This window comes from Mesocricetus auratus, unplaced genomic scaffold (assembly GCF_017639785.1).
Source record: "Mesocricetus auratus isolate SY011 unplaced genomic scaffold, BCM_Maur_2.0 contig_1914_pilon_obj, whole genome shotgun sequence".
Lineage (NCBI taxonomy): Eukaryota > Metazoa > Chordata > Mammalia > Rodentia > Cricetidae > Mesocricetus > Mesocricetus auratus.
Window position 1 is genome coordinate 6,120 of NW_024432495.1, and position 5,875 is coordinate 11,994.

General features: G+C 44.2%; 2 long non-coding RNA genes across 2 annotated transcripts; both read left to right on the forward strand.

Annotated features, from left to right (window-relative positions):
- The first annotated feature begins 1,644 nt into the window (after positions 1–1,644).
- On the forward strand, positions 1,645–5,852 carry LOC121138353. Its single transcript, XR_005875417.1, has 3 exons — positions 1,645–1,815; positions 5,194–5,356; positions 5,507–5,852. It is a non-coding gene; the product is annotated as an uncharacterized LOC121138353 (long non-coding RNA).
- LOC121138352 lies at positions 1,822–3,119 on the forward strand. The gene is made up of 2 exons (XR_005875416.1): positions 1,822–1,968; positions 2,081–3,119. It is a non-coding gene; the product is annotated as an uncharacterized LOC121138352 (long non-coding RNA).
- Positions 5,853–5,875: the final 23 nt, after the last annotated feature.

The window sequence follows — 5,875 nt, forward strand, 5'->3', positions numbered from 1 at the left end:
CAGTCTGAGTGAGGGACAGAGCTCTGGATCATCTGATTGGTCCTCCTCCAATGTTAAGTATACCCCTTTTAAGAGAACTAATTATTCAGCTGCTCCAATTTGTGTTTGGCTGCCCTTTATTTGGGTTGTGAGTAATGATACCTTAGGTAAGAATCAGAAAGAAATAAATTGCTCTGCTTAGAATTGTTTTTATGCATTATGCTGGGATGCTATTAAGCACCCTTTTGCTTTGGTAATGCGCATGCCTCGATTTGTTCCAGTTCCTGTTGAGGTGCCAAGTAGTTTGAGTTTGTTTAGGGAAAAGCGAGATTTTTGGGATCTCTGCTATTATTGTGGGCCTGATAGCTGCCGCCGCGGTTACTGCTTCGGTTACCGCCTCGGCCCTTGCACTTTCCGCCACTGTGCAGACAACTCAAACCATTAATGAACTATCAGCCACTGTGACCATGGCCCTAGATAAACAGGCCACTGCCAATTCTCAGATACAAGGAGGCCTGATGTTGGTAAACCAACAGATTAATTTGGTTCAGGAACAATTGGATATATTGTGGCAGATGGCCCAATTGGGATGTGAACAAAAGTTGCCTGGCCTTTGTGTCACTTCAGTACAATATGAGAATTTTACAAGAGCAGCTAACCTGTCAAAAGCTCTGTCTCAACATTTATTACAGAATTGGACTTTTGAGTTTGAGCAGACACTCCGTGAGTTGAGAGTGGCGATCCTGCAAGTGAATTCGACGCGTCTGGATCTTTCTCTGATGGAAGGCCTCTCCTCCTGGATTTCATCTGCATTTTCTTATTTTAAGGAATGGGTGGGGGTGGGATCATTTAGCCTAGTTCTCTGCTGTGGAATAGTGTTGATGCTTTGGATGGTGTGTAAGCTCAGAGCCCAAACAAAAGAGACAAAGTGATGGTGGCACAAGCACTTGCTGCCTTAGAACACGGAGCCTCCCCTGACATTTGGTTAACCATGTTAAAGCAATAGGTCGCTGGCCTCCCGGCTCTTGCACCCCACGAGGCTAGTCTCATTGCACGGGATAGAGTGGGTAGGCTTCAGCAGCCCAAGGAGTTGCAAGGCTAAGCACTGCACAGGAGAGGTCTGCGGTATAACGACTTTCTCCTGGGAGATAAGTCATCTTGCATGAAGGTTCTATGTCATGATCTCCTTCCCCCAGAAAAACGACATCGGGACTGGTCAGGGCTCCCTCTGGGGATAAGACCCTGGAGAGGAGCTTTGTACATGTTCCAAATTTGCACATGGGGATTTGACCTCTATCTCCACTCCAAAGTTGTGAGTGTCCTATGGCTTCAAAAATAAATGAATAGGGGGAGATGTGAGGAGCTGCCCTCACTATCGCTATCGCCATTAGAAGATGGCGCTGACATCTGCTGTCAGTTGGAGTTTACCATTTAAGCTGTGCCTCACCCGTTATCTGGGGTGATGAGCAAACCACCAATCCCAGCTCTACACATCTCACTCGGAGCTCCTAGGCTTATATAAGGGGCTGGGTTTCTTAGCTTGGGGTCTCCCTCTCAGAAGCTGATCATCTATCTCTCAAGATGTATTAAAGCTTTACTGCAGAAGTATCCGAGGGTCCTGTGTCGTTCTTGCTGGCGAGACGGTAGCGCGGGACATTCCCCCACGTGCCTCCTCCACCCCTCCCCTTCGCCACCGCACCTGGTTTACTACACTTGCAGCTTTATGACTTCACCTTCCTAACACCTAGCAGCGCTTGATCTATGACCTAACCTTGTTGCTAGGGCCAGAGTGGTTTGTGACAGCTTGGACACAGCAGTGGAGTTTGAATTGGGGAGGTGAGCGAAAAGTTTTGCTTAGGTGTGGTGGGGTGACAGAGGAGGGTGCTGACACCCTGGGTACAGGGCCAGGAGGTGACAGGGTGGCCTGCTGGACCAGGACTAGTTGGAGCTGGCAGCATGGGCCACACCCGCGCAGACCCCCGTGGACGGGTGAGCACTCCTTGGATCCTGTGCCCTACAGCTCTAGGTGCAGTGACCCGCGCGTGCACGCTGGGGACATGGACAGCCTGGCCATTCTGTCGAACTACCTCCCCTCCCACAGATGCTCAGGTTTCCCCAGCCTACCCGGACAGGAAGTGACAGCAATTGTGTTGAACTTCAACTGGACACAGAAGGAGGCAAGACATGAGACAGGAGGGTGGCCAAGTGTTCAAGCGAGCCTGTACTGCAGTGGAGCTCTGATTCAAAATAACCTCAGTTTCGCACATATCTGAGTCGTTAATGACCTCGAGGCTAAAAGCAAAGCTGGCTAGTGTTCCCTGAGGCTGATTTTTACCTGAAGTCCTTGACTTTGTACAAAACCCAAAATGCCTTGATACTTGTCTTCAGTAATTAGACTTTAAATTTAACTTTCTCTCCCTGCTTCCCACCCCTTTTAAAGGAGGAGTTGTTAAGGGACAACTTTTTTGAGGTAATTAACCTAAGCCATTAATTCAGATAAGCAATTATTAAATGATAATGTATAAATGTGAGAGTTATGAATAGAAGCACCTGAAACATGCCTTAGAGTATAAGGAATAATACACTAAACCAGCACAGTGCTGATGCATGAAAGTTGCCTGGTAAATTTCTTTCAACAGATTTTGCCGTGCCTGAGGCAGAATATTTATTGTGTGACTAGTCATGGTGAGATACACCAGCAGTCTATGCTTATGGGAGGTGGAGCAGTGAAGGTCACAAGTCTCAGACCAAATCTGGCTGTATAGTGAGACCCTGTCTGCTCCCAAAAAACACCCTCCAACCCCTAGTGTTAAGAGTCATTAAACTGAAGTTAACTGTACATTTATTGTGTCTGAATAATGTTCTTTGCACATCAGGTCTGTACTTGTGGCAAAAAGAGAAGTTTTCTTGGTCCTTGTAAAAAAAAGTGAGTGTTTCTTTTCCTCAGTACCATGTTACCCGAAATACCTGTGCGTCAAAATGGTACCCTTGGGTTTGTGGCCTTGGATCACCTGTGGCTGAGCCATTGAGCTTGGGAGGCCCCTGCCTTAGCATCCTGAGTAGCAGAGATCATGAGAGTGAGCCATGGCCAGGCCTTAGCTGCTCTAAATCAGATCATAAACTTTTGTCTTTTACCAGAAGTTGTGTACTTTCCACTTTTTTTTTACACTCACCTTGTTTCCACCCTAAAAGAAAAAAAACAGTGTACTGCATGTTTTACCTTCCCTTAAACTTGAGAGCTGTTTTTCTGGCTTGTAAGCCCTTCTTTGTTCTTCAGCTAAGAGTCATAGGCACAGGAAAACAAGCAGCACAGGATACTTTGTTTCTTCTCTGGTTAGTGATTTAGTGTGTATGGGGGGGAAAGGTATTAAATATGGAGACAGTAAACCTTTCCCTTGGCCTGCTCTATCAGTAGCCTCAACACCTAGCAAATTGCCTGCCTAACCACCTAGTAGATATTTATTAAATATTTCTGAGATAAGTTTTGTCTGTTTTCTGAACCTGTTCTCCACAATGAAGATTGTGTCTTACTTTATCTTGTTCTTAGAAACAGTTGAGTTGTGTGTGAAACACAATAGTTGCCATTCATGTGCATGCTAATCTTGATCTTAATCTCTCCATTATCATTTCCATTTTCCCAAAATAATTACTTCTGCTCAGTTCTATTTTTAAAATGTGCTCAGGAAATACTGGTAAGCCAAATTTAATACAGTTTATCTTTTACAATGCCTCTAATAATTTACAAAGTAAATGCTTGAATTTTATTCATAGTTCCACAATGTTATTGAGGATATTTAAAATCAATACTAGAAAGAGCAAACAAAAATAAGTCTCAGAATACAAACTACTGCTTTAAAGTTGATTCTTGTCTAATAGCTATATTTTAATGAAAGAACTGGGGAAAATCTTTGGGACAAACCTATGAAAGAAGTAGCTATTAAGATTTAAATCAAATCCAGAACTTGGGAGGTGGAGGAAGGAGAATCAGAGTTCAAGGTCACCCTAGGCTATATACTGAGTCCCAGGCCAACCTGGGCTACAGGAAACCCTGTCTCAAATTAACAAGAGTTTAGATAATGGCGGTAAGAAGACTGATGTGAATTTCACATGCTTCATGTCTTGTTTGAGTGACTGTGATACATCATAGAACATGCCTTCAGTATGTGCCTTTGCTCACATGTTAGTGGAATGTTAACTGCTTTGAACACTAGAATTTTATATGTTGAGCAAGAAATACTATAAAAAAGTAGATTACTTTCCAAGTGTATTCTAGAAGTATGACTAAATTCTCTAGACCTCATTAAACTTCAGTCAGGTAGTCTCATGGAATTCACCTGTGTTAGTGCCGCCTCTCCATTTAGTACCAGTTTTCACGTTTGCCTTTGCCTTAGCTAGGATTTCTACTGCTGTGATAAAGCACCCTGATATAACTTGGATGATGTCTTAGTTACTGTTCTATTGCTGTGAAGAGACATGATAACCAAGGCATTTTTTACAAAAGAAAGCATTTAACAGAGGGCTTGCTCACAGTTTCAGAAGATTAATCCATGATCATCATGATGGGAAGCAGGCAAACAAGGTTCTAGAGCAATAGCTGAGAGCCTTACATGCTGATTCACAGGCAGCAGGCAGAGAAGATGAAACACTGGGGCCTGCTTGGCTTTCTAAACTTTAAACACACTTTCAGTGACATACCTCCTCCAAAAGTCCACACCTCCTAATCCTTCTCAAATAGTTCCACTCTCTGGTGATTAAGCATTCAAATATATGAGCATATGGGGGCATTTTTATTCAAACCACCACAGCGAAAGAAAGGTTTTATTCTAGCTTACAACCCTCAGAATGCATTCTACTAAAGGAAGCCAGGGCAAAGATCTAGAGGTAGGAACTGTTGCAGAGGCCATAAAGGGGTGCTGCTTACTGGCATGCTCTGCATGGCTGGCTTAGCCTGCTTTCTTATGAAACACAGAACACCAGCTCAGGGGGTGACACTGTCCACAGTGAGCTGGGCTTTCTTACATCTGTCATCAATCAAGAAAATGCACTACAAGCCATTCTGCTGGGGTTCATTTTCTCAGTCAAGCTTCCTTTTTCTCAAATAACTATTTGAGAGTGTCACATTGACACAGAACTGACCAGGATGCCTGTAAAGAATGCCAGGACACAGCTGCTTCTCCTCAATGGCTCAGCTGACACTGAATTTGCTGTTCACAGTGATCAAAGAAAGCTGGGACTCACCTCACTGTTGCAGTTCAACCTGATTCTACAGACAGGCCCAGGCAATACTTATCCAAAAGTACTCAGGACCCATGCCAGCTTCTCTAATCAAGCCTCCTGGGAGGTGATGAAGGGAAACGTGTTTTCCTCATACCTCCAGGTAATTTTTATTATGTACTTTATCTTACATAATGAGGCCACACACTGTGCCCCACCCCACTATTTTACTTTTTAATCATTCTCTTCCTCTGTCTTTCTTTGTCCCAGGTCTGACATAGCTCTGTTTGGATCCTTTCCCTTTATCTTTTAGTTCAAGGTTTTTAAAGATTGTTCCAACACTGAGACATCCTGCTTGTTTGCATGATGAGTACTCTTCCAACTCGTTAAACCCAGTTTCTTGCCTGACCCTGCTCTGAGAGGCTGGCTTCTGTGGACTGCATCACTCATCCTTCACCCTCTGAGTCTGTTTGGTTTCAGCCAGTCTGGGAAGCATTGGCAAAAGATCGAAGGGAGGAGAGAGTCCAGAATATTTACTCCCTCCCTGTGACTGCTGCTTCATCTTCCATTAAGACCCGCAGCTCCTGTCAGATACCTGTGTCTTGTAGCCAAGTTATAGAACGGCTTATCTCTCTCAAACCTTCAGGCCCAGAGATGTCACGAGTAGACACTCTATTTCTTC